Source organism: Bufo gargarizans, chromosome 5 (assembly GCF_014858855.1).
Source record: "Bufo gargarizans isolate SCDJY-AF-19 chromosome 5, ASM1485885v1, whole genome shotgun sequence".
Taxonomy (NCBI): Eukaryota; Metazoa; Chordata; class Amphibia; order Anura; family Bufonidae; genus Bufo; species Bufo gargarizans.
Window position 1 is genome coordinate 100,095,906 of NC_058084.1, and position 25,417 is coordinate 100,121,322.

The 25,417-nt window shown below is 39.6% G+C and overlaps 1 long non-coding RNA gene across 1 annotated transcript; it reads right to left on the minus strand.

Moving 5' to 3' along the window:
• Positions 1-9,729: 9,729 nt before the first annotated feature.
• On the minus strand, positions 9,730-25,061 carry LOC122937784. The gene is made up of 3 exons (XR_006389918.1): positions 24,636-25,061; positions 16,368-16,455; positions 9,730-9,865 (listed from the first exon to the last, which is right to left on the minus strand). It is a non-coding gene; the product is annotated as an uncharacterized LOC122937784 (long non-coding RNA).
• Between the last annotated feature and the right edge of the window lie 356 nt (positions 25,062-25,417).

The window sequence follows — 25,417 nt, forward strand, 5'->3', positions numbered from 1 at the left end:
ACCACTAAATTATGAAATTGCTAAATTGGGAATTGTATTTCAACCCAGAACAAAAAATATGCTTTGACGGACACTAAAGAACTTTCCCAGCCACAACAGGACAGCGGTAACGAGAGATTTAGCGGGATATAAATTTGAGGCCTAGTATATAGGCGCTGGGTGACCGGTATGGATTTACTAACAGAATTAGACTTGGAAATGCACAGTAGCGTGTGTGTGAAGTTATTCTGAATGACCCTATGTGCACCTTGAATATTATATACCCTTTTAGGGATAGATTTCAAATAGCTCTGATATAGCAGAAACCACTAAATTATGAAATTGCTAAATTGGGAATTGTATTTCAACCCAGAACAAAAAATGTGCTTTGACGGACACTAAATAAATTTCCCAGCCACAACAGTACAGCGGTAACGAGAGATTTAGCGGGATATAAATTTGAGGCCTAGTATTTAGGCGCTGGGTGACCGGTATGGATTTAGTGACAGAATTAGACTTGGAAATGCACAGTAGCGTGTGTGTGAAGTTATTCTGAATGACCCTATGTGCACCTTGAATATTATATACCCTTTTAGGGATAGATTTCAAATAGTTCTGATATAGCAGAAACCACTAAATTATGAAATTGCTAAATTGGGAATTGTATTTCAACCCTGAACAAAAAATGTGCTTTGACGGACACTAAATACAGACGTGGACAAAATTGTTGGTACCCTTTGGTCAATGAAAGAAAAAGTCACAATGGTCACAGAAATAACTTTAATCTGACAAAAGTAATAATAAATTAAAATTCTATAAATGTTAACCAATGAAAGTCAGACATTGTTTTTCAACCATGCTTCAACAGAATTATGTAAAAAAATAAACTCATGAAACAGGCATGGACAAAAATGATGGTACCCCTAACTTAATATTTTGTTGCGCAACCTTTTGAGGCAATCACTGCAATCAAACGCTTCCTGTAACTGTCAATGAGACATCTGCACCTCTCAGCAGGTATTTTGGCCCACTCCTCATGAGCAAACTGCTCCAGTTGTGTCCGGTTTGAAGGGTGCCTTTTCCAGACTGCATGTTTCAGCTCCTTCCAAAGATGCTCAATAGGATTGAGGTCAGGGCTCATAGAAGGCCACTTTAGAATAGTCCAATTTTTTCCTCTTAGCCATTCTTGGGTGTTTTTAGCGGTGTGTTTTGGGTCATTGTCCTGTTGCAAGACCCATGACCTGCGACTGAGACCAAGCTTTCTGACACTGGCTAGTACATTTCTCTCTAGAATTCCTTGATAGTCTTGAGATTTCATTGTACCCTGCACAGATTCAAGACACCCTGTGCCAGACGCAGCAAAGCAGCCCCAGAACATAACAGAGCCTCCTCCATGTTTCACAGTAGGGACAGTGTTCTTTTCTTGATATGCTTCATTTTTTCGTCTGTGAACATACAGCTGATGTGCCTTGGCAAAAACTTCGATTTTTGTCTCATCTGTCCACAGGACATTCTCCCAGAAGCTTTGTGGCTTGTCAACATGTAGTTTGGCATATTCCAGTCTTGCTTTTTTATGATTCGTTTTCAACAATGGTGTCCTCCTTGGTCGTCTCCCATGTAGTCCACTTTGGCTCAAACAACGACGGATGGTGCGATCTGACACTGATGTTCCTTGAGCATGAAGTTCACCTTGAATCTCTTTAGAAGTCTTTCTAGGCTCTTTTGTTACCATTCGGATTATCCGTCTCTTAGATTTGTCATCAATTTTCCTCCTGCGGCCACGTCCAGGGAGGTTGGCTACAGTCCCATGGATCTTAAACTTATGAATAATATGTGCAACTGTACTCACAGGAACATCTAGTTGCTTGGAGATGGTCTTATAGCCTTTACCTTTAACATGCTTGTCTATAATTTTCTTTCTGATCTCTTGAGACAGCTCTTTCCTTTGCTTCCTCTGGTCCATGTCGAGTGTGGTACACACCATATCACCAAACAACACAGTGATTACCTGGAGCCATATATATAGGCCCAATGGCTGATTACAAGGTTGTAGACACCTGTGATGCTAATTAGTGGACACACCTTGAATTAACATGTCCCTTTGGTCACATTATGTTCTGTGTTTTCTAGGGGTACCATCATTTTTGTCCATGCCTGTTTCATGAGTTTATTTTTTTACATAATTCTGTTGAAGCATGGTTGAAAAACAATGTCTGACTTTCATTGGTTAACATTTATAGAATTTTAATTTATTATTACTTTTGTCAGATTAAAGTTATTTCTGTGACCATTGTGACTTTTTCTTTCATTGACCAAAGGGTACCAACAATTTTGTCCACGTCTGTAACTTGCCCAGCCACAACAGTACATCGGTAACGACAGATTTAGCGGGATACAAATTTGAGGCCTAGTATTTAGGCGCTGGGTGACCGGTATGGATTTAGTGACAGAATTAGACTGGGATATGGCCAAAAAATAACCACACTATTGCTGGTTAAATGCACTTGGTGTGACAGCTTGACCAACCACACTACTGAGGGTTAAATGCACTTGGTGACGGGTGCAGCTTGCCCCTGATGTAGTATATATATGGCCAAAAAATGAACAGACAATTGCTGGTTAAATGCACTTGGTGTGACAGCTTCACCCTGATGTAGGCTTTAGCCAAAAAACAACCACACCATTGAGGGTTAAATGCACTTGGTGACAGGCGCAGCTTGCCCCTGATGTAGTATATGGCCAAAAAATGAACAGACTATTGCTGGTTAAATGCACTTGGTGACGGGCGCAGCTTGCCCCTGATTTAGTATATGGCCAAAAAATGAACAGACTATTGCTGGTTAAATGCACTTGGTGTGACAGCTTCACCCTGATGTAGGCTTTAGCCAAAAAACAACCACACCATTGAGGGTTAAATGCACTTGGTGACAGGCGCAGCTTGCCCCTGATGTAGTATATGGCCAAAAAATGAACAGACTATTGCTGGTAAATGCACTTGGTGTGACAGCTTGACCAACCACACTACTGAGGGTTAAATGCACTTGGTGACGGGCGCAGCTTGCCCCTGATGTAGTATATGGCCAAAAAATGAACAGACTATTGCTGGTTAAATGCACTTGGTGTCACAGCTTGACCAACCACACTACTGAGGGTTAAATGCACTTGGTGACGGGCGCAGCTTGCCCCTGATGTAGTATATGGCCAAAAAATGAACAGACTATTGCTGGTTAAATGCACTTGGTGACGGGCGCAGCTTGCCCCTGATTTAGTATATGGCCAAAAAATGAACAGACTATTGCTGGTTAAATGCACTTGGTGTGATAGCTTGACCAACCACACTACTGAGGGTTAAATGCACTTGGTGACGGGCGCAGCTTGCCCCTGATGTAGTATATGGCCAAAAAATAAACAGACTATTGCTGGTTAAATGCACTTGGTGTGACAGCTTCACCCTGATGTAGACTTTAGCCAAAAAACAACCACACCATTGAGGGTTAAATGCACTTGGTGACAGGCGCAGCTTGCCCCTGATGTAGTATATGGCCAAAAAATAAACAGACTATTGCTGGTTAAATGCACTTGGTGTGACAGCTTCACCCTGATGTAGGCTTTAGCCAAAAAACAACCACACCATTGAGGGTTAAATGCACTTGGTCGCAGCTTGGATGCACTTGGTCGCAGCACCGCACAAGACACAAAATGGCCGCCGATCACCCCAGAAAAAAGTGACTGACAAACGGTCTGGGCAGCCTAAAAACAGTGAGCAATTGAGTATCAGCAGCTCAATGATCCACAGCTGCAGATCGATCAATTAATCAAGTGCTTTGGAGGAGTTAATCAGCCTAATCTCGCCCTACTGTCGCAGCCGCAACGTCTCCCTACGCTAATCAGAGCAGAGTGACGGGCGGCGCTATGTGACTCCAGCTTAAATAGAGGCTGGGTCACATGGTGCTCTGGCCAATCACAGCCATGCCAATAGTAGGCATGGCTGTGATGGCCTCTTGGGGCAAGTAGTATGACGCTTGTTGATTGGCTGCTTTGCAACCTTTCAAAAAGCGCCAAGAAAGCGTCACAAAAGCGCCAAGAAAGCGACGAACACCGAACCCGAACCCGGACTTTTACGAAAATGTCCGGGTTCGGGTCCGTGTCACGGACACCCCAAAATTCGGTACGAACCCGAACTATACAGTTCGAGTTCGCTCATCCCTAGTGATCAACACTAGTCTATAGTAGGCAGGGGAAATCTGATCAAGATGGTGCTAATGCCGCAGCTCCTATATATACTTCATAACTCACTGGTATGGATCCCCAAGCATTATTTTTACAAAACCCAATACATTTTTTATTTTTTATTGTGGAAGATTAAAAGAAGTAGAATTAGATATGAAACCTTGCAAAGAAACAAAGAATCAGGTGATCTAGCAATGCCCAACCATTTATTACATTTTCTCGCAGCCCAACTGCAGCATTTTAAAGGATGGAACATGGCTGGAGGAGCGGGAAAAAGTGGCAGATTAGTTGATTGGGTATTGGGACGCTCCCCACCCCTGGCAGGCCTGGAAGGGGAAGTAGATCCAAGATTAGGATCTGCCCCAACTTTGGTGCTAATGAGGAAATTGTGGACTAAGGCTAAAGTGCTTCTTGGGGTCTCAGGACTTCTAAATATGTCTCCCATATGGAACAACCCTGTCTTACCAGAACTTTCCCAACTGAAGGGATTCTCCCTATGGGAAAGGAAAGGGATTTGGAACATTGGACAATTGTACTCCCAGGGCCTCCTGAAGCCATTTCAGAAATTGTGCTCTGAGTTCGATCTACCCTCCAGTCATTTATATAAATACTTACAGATGAGACACGCATTAGATGCCCAATCCAAAACACTATTGCTGCAATATACAGTACATCCAATCATGCGCTTGACTCTGTGGTTGTGGTAGGATCTGTAAGGAGAGTTATCTAGAGAATTTATCAATCATTGCATGGGGAGTTTATGAAGCACTTTCCTCTTAGGTGAAAGGCACAATGCGAAAACAATATTGGGAGTATTACTAATACTCAATGGGAAGAGACGTTGGCATTGACCCCGGGCTTATCCCTGAGAGAAGCTGCTAGATTGTCCCAGCTGTTTTTGATCCATAGGGTGTATACAACCCCGCTATTCCTGTTTAAAATATATAGAGGAGACTCCTGTTGTCCAGAATGCAGCGAGTCAGAGGCTGATCTGTTAGATATGCTATGGAGCTGCTGTGCATTTAGAGTATATTGGAGTGAGGTAATACAGCTAATCAATAAAGTGTATAGTGCAGATTTCCCTCTTGATCCTAAAATGTGCCTATTCGTTTTTGAATTTGATCAACTGCTGACGCCTATTATTATAGGAATAAATAAGATGTTGTACCAGGCACGTATAACACTGGCAGCCAAGTGGACACAACCACTCCCTCCTGTTATAGCAGAGTACATAGCAAGACTGAATGTTGTTATAAGACTGGAAAGGTGGGTCTATCTCAAGCGAAACCGCCTATCGAAATTTGAGGCTATTTGGGGTCCCTGGATTGATAGATCTGGAATCTATAGTCTGTAGTTGGCACTTACTTACTGCATGCAGAATTGAGGGGATATGATACTAGGGAACCCGGAGTTATGATATTGTGGTGTATACCTAAATCTAACTAAGGATGTGTGCTAATGATTAGTCCTTGCTGCTACCCCGGGGGAGCCTCTTTGCTCTTCTTCTCTTTAGGGAGCCAACCCTGAATCTTTACTTCTACTCTTCTTCCTGGATATCTGGCATCCAAGTGTTACTGTGATTGTCTCGTAAGGGGGGAAGTTAGTTGTGGGCTTGCACTTGAATACTAATTATTGGTCAATTATGATTGTCGTGTCAATACTATATTCTAATATGTCTGAACTGTTTTAGACACTGTAAACACGATGTGCATTTTTGTGTTTTTGGATAAAACTCAATAAAAAGGTATCTTATAAAAAAAAGAATATAGGGAAAAATATTTAGGCCTAAATTTGTTATCCCTCACAGACACTTTTGTGTGCTGGCCTGTTTATTGGTGTTGATTACCTATATGCTGGTTTAATTAAGTTGAACAAGTCCCGAAAAAACACTAAAATTCCAACTGTGTGGAAATAGAATTCACAGAAACCGACAATCGAGACCTGATGCTCAATTTCTCATTATCACCCACAGTTAGATTGCTGCCCTACCTTGCATCTTGTAGTAATCAAATATATATGCTGGTTTAATTACATTTAAAAATCCCAGAAAAAAAATAATTTCCAACCGTGTGGAAACTGAAAATACATCAACAGACAACTGAGGCTTGGCGCTCAATTTCAACTTAATACACACAGGTAGATTTCTGCCACACTATGGGTATTGCTGTTCAAGAGGAAGATCACACTCCAACCTAATATTGGAAAACTGTTGATTTATTTTCAAGTGTCCATAAAAATGCAATGCGTTATGCATAGTGTGACATACAAACATGACCTCTTTAAATAGGCCCAAACAAGTAGTGGCATCAAAGTGTATGCAAATTACAAGCAACTAATCAAGAAAGTGCATAATTATTCTCAAAGTCAATGTTGTGCATGATAAAATAACTTTGCTATGGAAAGATCCAGTTCATATAAGTGTCAGAAAGTGTAATAAGTAGTGTTGAGCCCGAATATTCTAAAAGCAAATTTTTATCTTGAATATCGCAACTTCGAGAATTCACGAATATTTAGAATATAGTGCTATATATTCGTTATATTGAATATTCTTCATTTTTTCCATCTGAACACATGATTCCTCCCTGATTCTTGCTTGAGGGCCAATGACTCATTGGCCCACAAGCAACTTAAGCAGGGAGGAATCATGACTTCACATGGAAAAAATGACGAATATTCAAAAAAACAAATATATAGCACTATATTCAATATAATGCTATATATTCGTATTTTAGAATATTCATAATTTTTTCCATCTGAAGTGAACACTGAACACTGTTCACTTCAGATGGAAAAAAATGACAAATATTCTAAAATATGAATATAGTGCTATAGATTAGTTTTTTTAGAATATTTGTAATTTTTTTCCATCTGAAGTCATGATTCCTCTCTGCTTAAGTTGCTTGTGGGCAATTTTAAGCAAATTTTCTAGCAGGTAGCTGCTTTTGAGGTGCATCTGCTCTTCTGATAGCAGGCATAGCTACAGGTCCTGCCGTCTCCCTGTCTGTCAGCTTCCCTGCTTCTCTCTATTGCACAAAACACACAGAATTCTTCTTCGGAATCTTAGACTTTCCCTTCACTTTTCCTGGCAATAAGTTTGATGGATTTCTAACTGTCCCTGATTGATTTTTCATGCTCTCTGATTCCCTAAGATGGTTTTCCTGGCAGACAACGTCACACACAACCACTATCTCTCACAGCCCAGAACAGAATGACATTCTGCTTATTCTGCTCGGACCCCTCCCTGCATGCAGCAACATTGATTGGCTCGTCCAGGCTATCTGTCATCCCGGCAGCCAATCAAGGTAAGCCCCCCTCCCCCCCACACACACACTGACTTTCTCTCAGGATCACATTAGAACCCTTCCTCCTCCCTAGTGCTTTTTTCCCACCAACCCGGTTCGGTCCGAACTGGTTAGCTCATCCTTAGTTAGGACAGGTCATCAGTGTTGTACTCCTGTAAAACCTCCTTAAAATATTCAATATAGTTTTGACACAAGGACTATCCAATAATCAGTCTTTTAGTATACTTATATCAGGATTTTATAAATATTCCCTTCAAAGCTATTGAAGACAATTCCCTCAAAAGGCTGCATTATAGCAGAAAAAAAAATTGTCTCTGTGCCACTGTTACTCATAGGCCCTTTTGTTAATACCATCTCTTTGAAGTCAAAATGCTATTGCTAAGCATTGAGATTCAATGATAAGCACTGTTGCCCAAGAATGCACGGGGTCAAATCTGACCAAGGGCAATATCGACATGAAGTTTGTATGATCTCTCTGTCTTTATGTTCGTTTCCCCAGATACTCTAAGTTTCTTATAACACTTCAAGAACATAAAGATAAGTTAGTTTGGAATTTAGACTGTTAACCCTAATGAAGAAATGTGAAAGAAATGAGAAAACACTAAAGAAAAGTGTTACATTATTTTATTAATATTTGAAGGTTTATAGCCTACATATCAGGATTTGGCAATCTAGTCAGAGAAGAGCTAATAGGAAGAGAGCATAATGTACATGAGACTGCACATACCGGCCGTTCCACACCTCTTTATCGTTCTATTATCAGTATTGTTTACAATGCAATCAGTTTATCAGGAACAAATTTCACAAAAATTCATATCATATATTAACTGTATGAAATGACTGTATAATTAGATTCATGAACTGTGCTACACATGATCTTACTAGTGACATAATGGACATCACCAGAGCCGTGGCCTGACTGATGGAGTGGTCATGTTGACAACACATTTTCTTAAAGAGCTATTTCCTTTTCAGCTATTTATGGCTGAGAGCAGAATATCCATCTTGTGTACAGGCCAGGGTGGCCAGAATTACAGCTGCTATGATGTTTCCATAACTCCCAAAAATGTGAATTGCAGCTACAAAAGCATCACAGAATGGTGAGCTATACAGTTTCCGTCCCTCCTACTAATTTCTATGGGAGTTATGGAGACAGCATAGCACAGCCTTCTCGGCTGTTTCAGTAAACCTCACCACCCTGACTACTGCAAAACATGGGTATTCCAAATTCAGCCGTGGATGTCTGAAACAGGAATACCCCTTCAAGACACTACAAATACTATGAGCCTTTACCAGTAGTAGGCAACCCCAGTATCTATGACACATAGAGGACATAATAAATTTTATCTGCCCCATCTTTCCCTTTCTCGTTGTTTTGAGAGCTTGTTCACCCAACTTCTGCATGGAATGGGCAACATCTTGTTAGTTCTGTCATGTGTGTCAGGCGTGATTGCCGGGGAAGAACCTTCCTGAGAATTTGACCGTGGTGTGTGTAAAAGTTAAAGGAGGTCCTCAGAAAAAACTGAATGGAAAATCTGAAAAGATGGAATGACAACCAATAGCTTCCATACTGTATCCACGAGAATATTCTATGTCAAATCTGTCTAGTGTTACATATGGTTCTCCCTGTTACGCCATAACAAGTCAGGGTTGTCACCCAGTAGTGTTCAACGAATCGAAGTGCCCGAAGTGGACTTGGATCCGAATTTCAAGGAAAATTTGACTCGCCACAAAGCTGAATTTCCTCAAGCTTTGTGGTAACAAATCAATTTTCCCTGAAATGGGGTAAAATAAAAAAATCACACTCATCTCATCCATTTGAGCATGAAGAGCCCGCTGGCGCCATTTTAATTGAAGAACCCGCCTGAAATCTCGTACATGGTGACAACGTCATCACGCTCCGTGTGAGCTAGATCTTCGAGCTAGTGATGCATGCTGCATCTGAGGGTTACAATGACAGGGTGGGGTGCAATCACCATTCCCTGTCATTGCACCCACTATTACAAAGAAATGCACTTCGTGATGAAGTAATTTGTCACAAAGCTTATTTTTTTGCAAAATTTGGTGAAGCAGCCAAATCGATTTTTTAAGAACTTCGCTCATCTCTATCACCCAGCCTTTTCTAGCCATTTCACTTTCAAAACATACTAAACAACAGGCTCAATAGATATTGTAACCACTTGACAACATAAGTCATCTGAAGGACTGCTATGTACTATAAGGACTAAATATGTTTCAGAAGCAAAACATTTACAATGTTTGCATGTTAATGATAAGATAAGGGTTCGGACTCACAGGTTTTTGGTTGAAAAGCACACAAGCAAAATAATCAAGTGGAATCTTCATTCTGGAAACTTCAAGAGAAATAATGCATAATTAGTTTTAAAACCTTTTCATTTTGTGGTTGAGATAGCATTTTCAGTAATTTGCCAAAGAAGAAAATGTATAATTCATTTATACAGTAGTACTGTAATTTACTTTTAAAGTCTTTGAAACACTCCCTCATTAAAACTGCTTCCAGCATGCATTTAAATGAGTGAAAAACAGTTGAGTCTAAAAGCTTAAAGAGAGCAGTAACCCATATGTGATAAAAAAAGATAGAAATTTTATAATTAAAATTTTAGCGGCTTAGAAGTTCTGAGTTCTTAGAAGCGGCACTAGAGACCATGCAGATTATGGAGCAATTTGTTGTACTTGCTATGTGTTTGTGACTACAAAGAGGATACTGTGAAGTTGGCCAATTCATATACATCCCCTCATTAAAGGATTATTCCCATCTCTGCCTTTCAGGGTCTAAATACAATAACCACAGTCAGCATTTACTGGAGGTAGGTGAAGTTATGGAAATGGCCGAGCAGTGGGCGCTCTGCTGTTTCCATAACTACCATAGCAGTGAATAGGAGCTACGTAAACAGCATAACACCGCAAGCTATCCTGTTTCCATAAGTACAGTGGTACATATAAAGCATAGCTCCCTGTGCTACACTGTTTGCGTTGCTCTCATTCACTGCTATGGGAGCTGCGGAAACAGCAGAGACCAGTCATTCGGATGTTTCCATAAATCCAGACATTCCCGGACAGCGCTTACTGCACTTATTCCCATTTCATTTGCTCTTTTCAGTTAAAGCACAACCATGCTGTAAGTTAAATTTACTAAATTTGATACTGATATCCAGTTCACTGAAACATCCCTGTGTCACCTCCTTCCATACAACACTGGAAAATGAATGATGAATGAAGCATTTTCAACTTAACAGATCCAACGCTGTCACTCGGATCCTCCAGGCAAAGCTCTGTTTAGATGGCTGCAGGAGTGACGTCTCAACTGCAACATGTTATCACTGCAGCCAATTACTAGCCGCTCTGGTGCACCGCTGAGACTTCCAGTCATGTTCTGCAATGGTAAATGTCAAGAACATATGCACCATAGAGGCCAGTGACTGGCTTCACCGATCACACGATTAAGCAATCTAAACAGAGCCTTGCCAGGTGGACCAGAGTCTGGATCTGCTAGGTACAGTAAGTACTGTTCAGATTTTTATTTTAGGTTATTCCACAGTGTTGTCTGGTTTGTAGCTGAATCCAGCCAACCCTTTGAAAAAATCGAGAGAAAATGTATTCAACGGCTCCATTCAGAGTTTCATAAAGATTTTGGCATTGATTCCTGACCAAAATTATTATCAGTTCCACTAACATTCTGCATCCAGAATGGGTATTTTGTATCCTATTTATACACAGCAGCAAAAAAGAAGAATTGACACGTTCATTCTTCTTGTTTGTAAAGTGAGGAAAGGCTGTAGATTATCTCGACACAGATTATCCCTATTAACCCCTTAATGACCTGTCGATTTTCTTTTTTTCCTCCTAGCCTTCCCAAAGCCATAACTTTTCTATTCACATAGCCATATGAGGGCTTGTTTTTTATGGGACAAGTTATCCTTTCTAATGGCATAATTTACGATTGCATATAATTAGAGATGACCGAATTTCTCAAAAATTTGATTAGCGGGTTCTCCGAATTTTTCAGGAGAAGTTCGGTTCGATCCAAATATATTCACGGCGAATTAAGTTAAAAAACAGCTATTTCCTGGCTGCTGAGAACCTTTATAGTGATGTAGAACTCTGTGCCTTGTAGTAACAAGCATATGGAGTGTGCTTTGGTAGTGAAACAACACTGTGAGTCCATATGACATGCAGATGACAGCTATAAGAATCACTGTACACTTCACTTATTAGGGCAGTCACAGGAACTGGGCTTCTTGAAGATAAGAAGGAACTGGGCTTCTTGAAGATCGGGCATCCAAGAACACCGGTAATATCACTTGCCAAAGATCCACAAGCGGCTAGTGGACCCCCCTGGGAGGCCGATTGTTTCGGGCCTCCAATCTTTGACGAGTGGTATTACTGAATATGTTGATTATTTTTTGAAGAGATATGTAGGGAAAACAGCATCCTACCTTAAGGATACGGGTACGGTTTTGAACATCATTAAGGGGATGGGGGAAGTGCATACTGATCTATGGCTAGCGACTACTGACGTAACCTCACTCTACACGGTCATCCCTAAAGATCTAGGAATGGAGGCGATTCGGGTTCATCTAGAGGAGGAGGAGTGTATGCACCAGTGAAGTGCGTATATTTTCTTCTTTCTATAATGAAATAGGCCACTAAACCCTTTTGCCACAAATAACTGCACCAGTGAAGTGTGTATATTTTTTTCTTTCTGCACGCTTTCAACACATATATAACTGCAGAAGTGAACTACGCATATATTTTCCTTGTTTGAAAAGATATAAGCCACTAAAGGCTTTTCAGCATAGCACTTGCACCCTAAGAACACATTTCTGGAATGACAGAGCTGTATAATGGCTATTTGGATCCACAAATAATCTTTCCCTGCATTTGTAAAAAACTTTTTTAGCACTGTCCCTAGTGCCTTCTGACGTCTCTCCTTGCACTTAGATGCTGTGAAATGATTCCTCCCTATCCCTTAGGCCTCATGCACACAACCGTTCTGTGAATCCGTGTCCGTTTTTCCGTCTTCCGTGATTTTCTGCGGACCCATTGACTTTCAATGGGTCCGTTGAAAACTCGGAAAATGCACCGTTTGTCATCCGCGTCCGTGATCCTTGTTTCCTGTCCGTCAAAAAAATAGGACCTGTCCTATTTTTTGGACGGACAACGGTTCGCGGACCCATTCAAGTCAATGGGTCCGTGAAGAAACACGGAGACACACAAGATTGTCATCTGCGTCCGTGATCAGTGGTCTGGTGATCCTCCAAAAATCAAGGAAGACACACGGAAGAAAAAACGGACACGGATCACGGAACAGCGGAACACCGTTTTGCGGACCCTGAAAAAATACTGTCGTGTGCATGAGGCCTTACCTGCACTTGTAAATCGCTTTTATGGACCTGTTTCTAGCGCTTTCTGACATATCTCCCTGCACTAAGATACTATGAAATGATTCCTATCTATCCTTTCCTCCTTATCCTTATAAATCGTTTTTTCAGTTTTTTTTCCGCAATCAGGTTTTTCCAATTGCTGTCCCTAGCACCTTCTCACATCTGTCCCTGCACTCAGAACCCTTGAAAATGTCTGTCTGATTCTAATATGGCAGCTGTATTTATAGGACTGTGACTTCACAGGGCTGGCTGCTGATTGGCTGCTTGCGTGGCATTATGGGCCTTGCCCTATGTCCTCACAAGTGTAGCCGCTATTTTAGGAAAAATTGCGATTCGCTACCACGGAGCGCGAGGAAATTCGTATTCGTTGCAAATCAAATTTTTCCTGGAATTCGGATCAAATTCCACTTCATCTGATTCAATTCGCTCATTTCTACATATAATGAAGTGGAAGCAGGAAATAACTTCTAAAATGGGATGGAATTATAAAAAAAGAACACAATTCTGCCGCAGTTTTATGAGTTTTGTTTTTACAGCATTCACTATGCGGTAAGACTGACCTGTTACTTTCATTCTCCAGGTCAGTACAATTATAATACCATATATGTTATTTTTACATTTTAATGCTGAAAAAAACTTTTTTTTTAACTAATTTTATCTTTGCATCACCATATTCTGACCCCCATAACTTTTTTTTGTGTGAGGGATCATTTTTTGCAGGGCAATTTGTACTTTTCATTGGCGTGTGTATGACTTTTTTGATCCTTTTTTTTCCATTTTTACTGTTTCATTGTTTGCCGTATGGGCTAAACATTTTTATATTTTAATATTACGGACATATTTGCACATGGCAATGTCCATGATATTTTTTTTTGATCGTTTATGTATTTTTAATTTTGGGGAAAGTGGGGTGATTTTAATTTTTATATTGTTTTTAAAACGTTATTTTTTTCCTACAGAGAACTATAACAAGGAATCATTAGATTTATTTTCTCATAGACTCCAATACATTAGCATTGGAGTCTATGACAATTACACTAAGCTCCACTAAGGAACTAAAGTGCTGCAGCCTTGGATCATTTTGGAGGACAGAGGCTTCCGTACACTCCATCCAGCGTTCCCAATTCTCACTAGGGGCAGCCAGTACACGACTGGCAGTGCACGCTCACGATTTTTTACCATGGCATATGAGGGGTTAAATGTATGATCAATGTTATTGTAGATCTCATTCATTAGCCTCAGGTGGCGCCTGTTGTGTAAGGTTGTCCGGAATAGGTTAAAGGTAACCTGTCATCAACTTTATGCTGCCCATACTAAAAGCAGCATAAAATAAAGACAGGTGAGTTGATTTCAGCAGTCTGTCATTTAAAAGTTAAAAGTAAGAGGTTGCTAAGGACCAACATCACAATCATTGCAGACTGGGCCTGGAAAAGAGTTATAGTTATTCATGAATTGTTGCTCTTCCTGCCCACCTGCTGATGATTGACCTAGTTTTCTCCCTTTCTCTCTAGGAGAGAACTGCCATCCATCAGCAGATAGGTCAGTGACAGCAGGGCACGCCATAGAGAAGGCAGGGACCGTTCCTGGGTGTTCCTGCCTTCTAGATCGCTGTATACACATCGCTGAATGAGTTCTGTGTATACAGCAAGGAAAAGATGTGCCGCTTCCTGTCCCAGCCTGCTGGTCATGTGACCGCCGGGGCTGGGAGAGTGCAGGAGCTATTGGGTCATCCATGGGCCTCGATCAACCGCGCACTGAGGCTGTACAGCACAGTATTATGCTGTACAGCCTCTCTGGGGGCTGTATTTCCCCTGTAACTGGGGCTACTATGTCAGCCCCAGTTACAGGAGAAATCAATAGTAAAAAACAAACAAAAGAAAAAAAGAGAAGTTAAATGTCCACCAGAGGTATTATATGACCTTATGGGGGACACAAAGTGTAAATAATTTTTTTTTTTTTAATTGCTTTTTATAAAAATAAAGTTTGACATGTAAATAATTTTTCCCTAATTAAGCCATTTAAAAAATATTCAAAATAGACAAAGAAATCTAAATAAAATAGACATATTTGGTATCACTGCATCCGTAATGACCGGTTCTATAAAAATATCACATCATCTACAACAAAAGGTGAACGCTGTAAAAAAAAAAATATATATATAAACTTTACGTCAAAAAATATTTTTTAGTTTCTTCACCTACCAAAAATCACAATGTTATTCGATCACAAAGTCGAATGTGTCCCAAAATGGCAGCAATGAAAAGTCACTATATCAAGCTATCCAAATAAAAAAAAATGTATCTAAGAAAATTGCAACACGTTGCAATTTTGCAACGTGTTGCAATGCTGTGTTAAAAATTGTGTAAAAGGCAAAAAAATAAACAGATTTGGTATTGCCACATCTATAACAACTGGCTCTACAAAAATATCACATGATCTACCCCATCAAATGAACGGCGTAAAAAAAAATTATAAATAAAAATGACTCCAAAACAGCATTTTTCTTTGTCACCTTACCTCCCAAAAAACATAATATCAATCAATCAAAAAGTTGTATGTACCCCAAAATTGTATCAATAAAAACATCACCACATTCCACAAAAAACAAGCCCTCACACAAGACCATAGCCAGAAAATTTTAAAAAATATGGCTCTAAGAAAATGGCAACACAAAAACATGATTTTTTTTTCTAAAAATGTTCTTTGTGTAAAACGTAAAAATAAACCAAAAACTAGATATATTTGGTATCGTTGCAATCCGTGATGTCTGGATCTATAAAAAAAATCACATTATCTACCCCATCAAGTAAACGGTGTAAAAAAAAAAATAGAAACATGACACCAAACTGCTTTTTTGCGACTTCACCTCCCAAAAAATTAGATAACAAGCAACCAGAAAGCCAAAATGGTGCCAATAAAAAATACAGCTTGTCCTGCACAAAATAAGCCCTCACGCAGCTCAGTCAAGTTCTCGCTCTTTAAAACTATGACAGAAAATGTCATGTTAGAAAATCCAAAAGCAGCTCCTTCCCTTCTGAGCCCTGGAGTATCTCTAAATAATAGTTTACGACCACAATTAGGGTGTTACTGTATTCAGGAGAAAATGGGTACCAAATTGTGGGGGATTAAACGTCGCAACAATAGTGAAGCCCAGGCTACCACCGTCACGTGCAAATATTTATTGTACTTACAACAGTATCTCTGATAAAACGCATAAAACTATGGCATGCACACTTCGGTATCGCCTGGCGATAGCGAAGTGTGCATACCATTGTTTTATGCGTTTTATCAGAGATACTGTGCTAAGTACAATAAATCTTTGCATTTGACGGTGGCAGTCTGGGCTTTACTATTGTTGCGACCTTTAATTACCCACAGGAGTGTTGGAGAGAGGAGGGATCCTCGGATATACCCCTTGCAGATTCTTCCCCGTGCCTTTTGTAACCCGTACCAAGAAGGGAGGAGTTGTATTAAGCAGCGCGGTCTTCCACTTTCTTGATTTACTTGCTTCTGTGATCTTCCCACATTGCATTGAAAACCTGCAGCGCAAGATTACAGATATATAATTGATTAAAATGGAAAATCTGCACTAATCATTTTGAAATTTCACATCTATTTTGCTTTAATTCTTGCGGAATTGTTAACAACATTTTTACAAACAGTTTTGAATAGTTTGAGGGGTGTAGTTTCTTAAATTGGGTCATTTATCGGTGGTTTCTATTATGTGAGCTCCTCAAAGTGACTTTAGAACTGAACTGGTCCTTAAAAAACTTGATTTTGAAATGTACAAAATATTTTTATTTATTTTTTCTAAAATTCTAAACCTTCTAATGTCCTAAAAAATAATATTATCAAAATGATGCCAACATAAATTAGACATATGGTGAATGTTAATTAATGAATATTTTATGATGTATCACTTTCTGTCTTAAAAGCAGAGAGATTCCAATTTAGAAAACAGTGAATTGTTTTAAAATTTTCGGTAACTTTTGGATTTTTTTTATAAAAAAAGGTAAAACATATTGACTCAAATTTCCCCTTAACGTGATGTACAATGTGTCACGGGAAAACAATCTCAAAATGTCTTGGATAAGTAAAAGCGTTTTAAAGTTATTACCACATAAAGTAACACATGTCAGATTAGCAATATTAGGCTTGGTCAGGAAGGGGGCAAATGGCTCGGTCTGGAAGTGGCTAAAAAGTTACTCTAAATATTAAAGTGTTGTACTGTTTTACTATTTTTTTTATTTTTTTTACAGTATGCAACATCTACGTTGAAAAACATGCATGTATAGGGATGTTTTTTTAGATATATTTTGTCCAATGAGGAAAAAGTGTTTTTTTTAAAGTAGCACACAATATACGCAATTACGCTGTCCACGGTACCTCCAATAAAAATTCAATTTTGAAAACATGTACATGCTCCCATTACACTAATGTATTTTAATGTTTACTAGGCTAATGTGAACAGTGCCTGTCTCACTAATGTACAGGTATATGCCTGTGTGTCATATACCAATGCTCAACTACAATGTGTTTCTGGTACTAATGTAATTATGTTGATTAATGTTTATAATCAATAAATGTTTTTTTTTTTTTAAAACAGTATGTTTATTATACAAATGAGTAAAGTGAAAATGGCTTTTTCTTCAGCCTTTACAATAAAATAAACACAAATTATATAAAAGTATTTATAAATCTAAAGATGCTTTGTAAAGGGGACATGTCTCATCATGGCTTTGATGGGTGAACATTTCCCCTGGGGGACCAAAAGAAGGGGAGTACTAAAAGGAAAGCAATATATATATATATATATATATATATATATATATATATTTCTGCTCAGAGCCGAGGATGCTGCGTGTCATCTCCACTAATGCCTGGTCTTTTCATACTCGGTCCTGGTACTGCTCCAACCTGCTGTCCCCTAGCTTAAAGACGCTTTTGAACAAGAGAAATAAGTTCCTCTACACAGAAACCGGACATAATGCAATGTAGTTCTGGCCTACAACACACTGCACCTGCCTAATCTTTATTTACAAACTAAAAGCACATGGCTAAAGTGGGCATAGCCTAGCATTTATACAGCACAGATCCACAGCACGGATTATATGTGGTGGCGTTCCGTATGCATTCTGTATTTTTTGCAGAACCATTGATTTAAATGGAGCCATGACAATAATAGGACATGCACAACTTTTTTACAGAATGGCTATGCGGACATATGGACACAGAATGCACACGGAGTTATTCCCTTTTTTTCGAAGCACCATTGAAGTGAATGGATCCGCATATGGGCCACAAAAAACCCCCAGTATGGACAAGGATTAGAATTACGTTCATGTGCTTGAGCATTAATACTCATATTATATGATCAAAACTTTATAATACTAATTCAAAAACTCAAATGTGTATATTTACTAGGACAAGAGAGTAGAGTATTATGTTTATTCCTATATTTTATTTGCCACATTAGAAAACTATAGAGAATTGGGAGCCCAAGATCAAGGGTGTACATAATATAAGATGGATTTTTTTGCTTCTGGTCAGGCTTCTTAGTAAAATATACATTTATAAATGCTTAGTCCTGGGCAACCATTTAAAAGAAACTGTATAAGGCCATGTTTACATCTCTGGCACCAGATCCGGTAGGAGTCTGCCGGATTTCGCCGAGCCTGGCATTGCCAGATTCTATAGTTCCCCACAGGATCCCTATTGACGGTAATGAGGTCCATTGGTGATCTGGCTGTTTTCCAACATAAATGTCAGGTTTCATCCAGACAAAAAATGTTGCATGCAACGTTTTTTGGTCCAGCCAACAGCTGGCAATTGTGCCGGGTCAGCTTGCCACAGATGCCAACACATCGTAAGGAATAACTCTACAGACATGGCTCTAATTCATCCTTATAAATATCACCTCTAATTAAACTCATTTCCATCCATCACTCATGCACTTCATCTTCTACAATAGAAGTTCAATCTTAGATTACAGTCCAGAGAATAAAGGTTTTTGCAGAGTCTTTTTTTATTTTAAGCTGAAATCCCCATAAAGTATTAAAAGAGTGAATCACATGCATAATGCCCTGGTGCTTCTCAGGATGTCAGGTAATGAGATTCAGCTCAGATGCCACTCGTATACGGCTACTTTCACATTAGCGTTTTTTGCGGATCTGTCATGGATCTGCAAAAATGCTTCCGTTACAATAATACAACTGCATGCATCCGTCATGAACAGATCCGGTTGTATTATGTCTTCTATAGCCATGACGGATCCGTCATGACCACCATTGAAAGTCAATGTGGGACAGATCTGTTTTCTATTGTGTCAGAGAAAATGGATCCATCCCTATTGACTACATTGTGTGTCAGGATGGATCCATCTTGCTCCGCACCACATGGCGGACAGAAAAACGCTACTGGCAGCTGATGCATTCTGAGCGGATCCTTTTCCATTCAAAATTCATACGGATCTCAGAAACGGAAAGCCAAAACGCTAGTGTGAAAGTATCCTAACACAATAATTAATTTGGCTTCCAATGAAGCAGATGTGAGTATTCCTAGCAAGATCATAACAGAAAGATAACAATATAAAGGTGTGTGATATCAGTCGGTCTCTATAAATCAAATCTTTACTAGGGTCTGAACAATATAGGTCGGCCTTCCTTAACCCCCAACAGTCACATCAAAATTGGGAAAATCCTTCCGAAAATTTCACTTTGTAGATTTTAAATACAGTTGCAAGAAAAAGTATTTGAACCCTTTGGAATGATATGGATTTCTGCACAAATTGGTCATAAAATGTGATATGATCTTCATCTAAGTCACAACAATAGACAATCACAGTCTGCTTAAACTAATAACACACAAAGAAGTAAATGTTACCATGTTTTTATTAAACACACCATGTAAACGTTCACAGTGCAGGTGGAAAAAGTATGTGAACCCCTAGACCATCTGAGGCCATCTGACCACCAGCTGAAGCTCAACAGAAGATGGGTGTTGCAACAGGACAACGACCCAATGTATAGAGGTAAATCAACAACAGAATGGCCTAAACAGAAGAAAATACACCTTCTGGAGTGGCCCAGTCAGAGTCCGGCCCCCACCCCGATTGAGATGCTGTGGCATGACCTCAAGAAAGCGATTCACACCAGACATCCCAAGAATATTGCTGAACTGAAACAATTCTGTAAAGAGGAATGGTTAAGAATTACTCCTGACCGTTGTGCACGTCTGATCTGCAACTACAAGAAAAGTTTGGTTGAAGTTATTTAAGCCAAAGGAGGTTCAACTAGTTATTCAATCCAAGGGTTCACATACTTTTTCCACCTGCACTGTGAATTTTTACATGATGTGTTCAATAAAAACATGGTAACATTTAAATATTTGTGTGTTATTAGTTTAAGCAGACTGTGATTGTCTATTGTTGTGACTTAGATGAAGATCAGATCACATTTTATGACCAATTTGTGCAGTAATCCATATCATTCCAAAGGGTTCACATACTTTTTCTTGCAACTGTACATATCTGAAGTAAATATACACTAATCCCTCAAGATACAATGGCCTCAGGATACAATATTTTCAACATACTGTACAATGGTCTTATTTGACCCATTGTAAGTTCAAACCAGGCGCAACATACCATGTCTCAGACCCAGATCCAACAAATTAAGGCCACTTCTCTGGTAAAATAGCTGGGTTAGTGGCTAGATAACAGCTATTCTTGAGTGTTATATGTAAGTACTTGTTTTATCTGTCTTAGTTATCTGCTTATTTTTCTTAAATCTTCATTTTCTCTTATTTTGGATGACATTTTGGGGCTTTGGAACCGATTACTCAAGTTACAATGGTTTCTTTATACAATGTTCATTCTGGAACCAATTAATATTGTAACTTGAGGGACCACTGTAGTTGGTGCATAAGTCAGGTGAATAAAATATGGTAGTTTGTGCATGGCATCACAGATGCGGACCCATTCATTTGAATGGGTCCGCAATCTGGAAGGTTCTATTTTTTTTGCGGTGTGGACAGATCACGGACCAATTCAAGTTGAATGGGTCTGCATCCATCTGTGATAACTACACGGATGGTGCCCATGCATAGGGACCACAATTTGTGGTCCCCAATGCATGGAACAGGCAGCACACATTTGTGTGCATGAGCCCTTATTTTGAACGAAAACCAGTAGTAAAGCCTACACAGATATCAGGTAGAATGGATCTCATAGTAACTGATGGAAATGACTGACCAAATAGCTGAAGTGTGAACTTTGCCTTATTGAGTCAACAAATTTTATCCTTAAAAGGGTTTTCCAAGACTTTAATCCTGATGACTTATCCTCCGGATAGATGAATACAAACGGTATCAGCAGCATCTCTCATCATTGACTTTATTGTGAGTTCAATGCAATGATACACATAGCAACAACGTTTTGGCTGATAAACAGCCTTTGTCAAGCCTGTTCACATTGTATTACATCCACATATTTATGTTAAAAACAAGTGCGCCACCCCCATACCGATTATCCAATTACAAGGTACTGGTACTATTCGACCAATGAATATACACCTTTTTCAAAACCCTCTTTAGCCTAATATACATTCATGTCTCACCTGAATGTCATCCAATCACACTGCAAGCCGAACCGATCGTCACATGACGTCCGACATTGCTGAATAATATATGTATATATGTATTCAATTGTGTAGATCATAGCATCAATTAGAGTGTTCGGAGTTCCTCACTCCTGTGTGCGCATGTGCGCACAGCTGTCCAATCATCTACGTCATGGCCTAGGTTCCCTCTGATGCGCCCGTGGGACCACCTCTCAGAATCAAAATCTTAGAAAACCCTTTTAAGGCCTAGTTCACACGAACGTATGGCTTTTATAGTTTTTTGCGGTCCGTTTTTCACGGATCCATTGTTCCGTTTTTGAGTTCCGTCGTGTTTCCGTTTCCGTTCCGTTTTTCCGTATGCCATGTACAGTATACAGTAATTACATACAAAAAATTGGGCTGGGCATAACATTTTCAATAGATGGTTCAGAAAAAACGGAACGGATACGGAAGACATACGGATGCATTTCCGTATGTGTTTGTTTTTTTTGCTGACCCATTGACTTGAATGGAGCCACGGCCAAATATAGGACATGTTCTATCTTTCAACGGAACTGAAAAACGGAAATACAGAAACGGAATGCATACGGAGTACATTCCGTTTTTTTGCGGAACCATTGAAATGAATGGTTCTGTATACGGAACACAAAAAAAGGCCCGTACACTCGCAAAAAAAAGTTTGTGTGAACTAGGCCTAAGAACCGTTAATATTTTCCCCCTTTTTGTTCCAGTGATCATAACTCCCCCCCCCCCCCCCCTTCAATTTAGCTGTATGAGACCATGAATTTTGCAGGACAAGTTGTAGTTTTAATAGGAACAATTGTGGGATACACAAAAATTATTTTATAACTTTTATTTATTTATATTTTTTAGTTTTTTAGGGGGATTTTAAAACTTCAATTTTTACATAGTTTGTTTTGGGATTTGTTTTTGCAGCGTTCAATGTGTGGTATAAATAACATAATTTTATTCTGTGGGTCAGAGCGATTACAACGATACTTAATTTATATAGGTTTTTTTTTAAACTTGCTACTACTTGCACAATAAAAACACCAAATAGATTGTCTTTATATTAAAATATCCATAACATTTTTGGTTCTGATGGTGTAACTGTGTCAGGGCTTGTTTTTTGTAGGACAATTACTATTTTTCATTGATACTACTTTTTTCTGTAACAGTTTTCTTTTTGTTATTGTGTTTTCTTTGACCCATAAAAATGTATTATGTTTATGATATGGGGGTTATTATGGATGCAGCATATCTAGGGTTGCCAACTTTTCCAACAAAAATACTAGCCAAGATTACATGGATAAAAAGAGGGTGTGGTTTAAGGGGCATGGCTTAACCTGGGGAGTCGTTTGAAATCAATGGTTTGTTTATACTTTTTAAAAATTTCCTTTCATTTTTAAAATAAAATTCAGTCAAGAATAATGCAGCAGCACAATTCGTGAACATCTGTTATTGAATAGGCTCTAATGGAGAACCACAAAACCTTGAAAAACACCCTATACTATATCTATGTGATGTCCCTGAACTGTGCAGCCCTGTGGAGGAGCCCAGGTTGCCTACATTTAAATACTGATTTGTTTTGTAAAAATAATTGAAAATGATCATTTAGGGCAATAGCCAATGAGTGAAAATTTCTTCTATGACTGTTGGAAATGTAGTGTAACTTGTATCGCAAGTTCAGCTGTCTGGACATTATATACATATATACATTATATACTAAAGATTAGTTATGGACAGAAGTAGAGATTAGAGAAGTTATGTAAAATCCAATTTGGCTGGTTGAGGATACTACACTAGCCGGCCAACCCCTTTTATCTCAACTTTGTAAAAGTGTTGAGAAGGTTACAAAGTTGCAAATTACAGTGCTCATATGGCATGGGAAATAATTATAGCACAATAATGGCGTAAATGCATTGATAAATGACCCTAAGGCCCCTTTCACACGGAAGAGTTTTCCGCGCGGATGCAATGCGTGAGGTGAACGCATTGCACCCGCACTGTATCCGGACCCATTCATTTCTATAGGGCTGTGCACATGAGCTGTGATTTTCACGCATCACTTGTGCATTTCGTGAAAATTGTAGCATGCTCTATATTCTGCGTTTTTCACGCAACGCAGGCCCCATAGAAGTGAATGTGGCCGCATGAAAATCGCAAGCATCTGCAAGCAAGTGCGGATGCGGTGCGATTTTCACGCATGGTTGCTAGGTGACGATCGGGCTGGAGACCCGATCTGTATTATTTTCCCTTATAACATGGTTATAAGGGAAAATAATAGCATTCTGAATACAGAATGCAAAGTAAAATAGTGATGGAGAGGTTAAAAAAATAAATTAATTAACTCACCGATCGCGTAGTTGCTGATCTCTGTCTTCTTCTGTTGAGCTTCTGGCTAAGGACCTGTGGTGACGTAACATCACATGGTCCCTCACCATGGTGATGAACCATGTGATTGGACCATGTGATAAGCACAGTGACTTCATCAAAGGTCCTATTCCTGTGCACAGCAAAGAAGAAGACAGAAGAAAGCCGGGCTGCGCGATCAAGTGGATTAAGGTGAGTTAATTAATTAATTTATTTTTAACCCCTCCAGCCTTATTGTACTATGCATTCTGTATTAAGAATGCTATTATTTTCCCTTATAACTATGTTATAAGGGAAAATAACACAATCTAACACCTAACCCAATAATACAATCTAACACCTAACCCAAACCCGAACTTCTGTGAAGAAGTTCGGGTTTGGGTACCAAACATGCCGATTTTTCTCACTCGCATGCAAAATGCATTACAAGGTTTTGCACTCGCGCGGAAAAATCGTGCATTTTCCCACAACGCACCCGCATCTTATCCGGGCAAAAAACATGATGCCCGTGTGAAAGAGGCCTAAGTCTTTCATAAGGATTACAACTTAAACTTCAACGTCTATTAACATCACACAAATAAACCGAACACGATCACGTTAAAGAACCTCTTTATCAGGGGCGTGGCCGGATGCCGGGAGGAGAGGACGCTTAGAGCTTGAGCTCTGTCCATGGATCCCCATACAGCGGCCTAAAGCGAACAGAAACAAGCGATTATTTCAAAACTTACCTGTCTCTGGACGGTCCTTGTCCCCGCAGATCGTCTGATGATGACGAGAGGGAAGAAGAAGGGAACGCAGCCCCAGAAAATGACTGCGTTCTTCCACCCTGCTCCTGGCTCGTTCCAAAATGGCGCCGACTCCCGCCACACAGAGGGAGAGCTCCGCGTATCTCCGGCAGCGACACCCGACCAGCGTTCTTCAGGGACTCCCTCCTCAGCAGACTCCAGTCCTTCAGCTTCACAGGAGCCTAAAAAACAAAAAAGGGTGAGTGAGCAACATTCATTTATTCCTCCCCTTGATACTTACCCTGCTTCACCAGGCATAGACCCTGGACTCACTGTCAATGCAATGCAGGACATGCTGGCAGATTTAAAAAGATCCATTCATGGAGATTTCAAAGAGACAATCTCGGTCATCCATGCAGATATAGTAGCCATAGGAGAAAGAACAGCGCATTTAGAAGAAAAAATGGAGGAATTTGTTACAGCACACAATTCACTAGTGGACAATCACAATGTGGTTGAGGATGATATAGCAGCCATTAAGCTTAAAATTGCTGATCTGGAAGACCGCTCCAGAAGAAACAACATCAGATTTGGAAATATTCCTGAAAACGTTTCAGATTCTCAGTTGCAAGAATTTATTTTGGATCTTATTATATCATATCTTCCAGATACCCCAGAGTCAGAGCTAATCATTGACCGGGTACACCGGGTTCCTAAGCCCAAAGCTCTCCCTGCCTCTGTTCCCAGGGACGTCCTTGCTAGGATCCACTTTTACCACTTGAAAG